Source organism: Penaeus monodon, chromosome 30 (genome assembly GCF_015228065.2).
Source record: "Penaeus monodon isolate SGIC_2016 chromosome 30, NSTDA_Pmon_1, whole genome shotgun sequence".
Lineage (NCBI taxonomy): Eukaryota > Metazoa > Arthropoda > Malacostraca > Decapoda > Penaeidae > Penaeus > Penaeus monodon.
The window spans coordinates 2,413,358-2,413,890 of record NC_051415.1 but is presented as its reverse complement, the minus strand read 5'-3'; positions in this window follow the sequence as shown (position 1 = coordinate 2,413,890).

Genomic DNA, 533 nt, shown 5'->3' with positions numbered 1-533 from the left:
TGCAGAAAAGAAAATGTGTGTCCATTAGCAAAACATTAACTTCAACAGTTTTAGTTTCTAAAACAAATGAAACATGAATGACTTACCGGAAATCGATGCAGCAGAATTTGACTCATTCACAAAGGTGTCCACTTTGCAAATCCCTCAAGAATTACTATGAAAATGTTTACTTTCCTTGTTATCAATCCCAGACCAGAACTTTGCCAACAACTTCCCATAGTTTACAGAAGTCAATCAACTGGAGAAAAATAAGAGCTTCTGTGTACCTGTTCCAGTGATGGAAGTGACCAAGTTAAACTCAAGAAAAATAGTAAGATAGTAGAGGCACAATTATATCTGTTTATGTAAAAAGCTTGTCTTTAAAATCACTTTTAGATTTACATTACAATGTTTTATGTCTTGATAATTTCGTTTTTATATGGGGGGATAAGAATATAAATGTGTCTAAATACACAGGCCATCAATGGCATGTTGAATTATAGAAAAAAAAGGCACCTGAAAAGCAAGTTCTTCATTAGTAAAACCCCATTCAC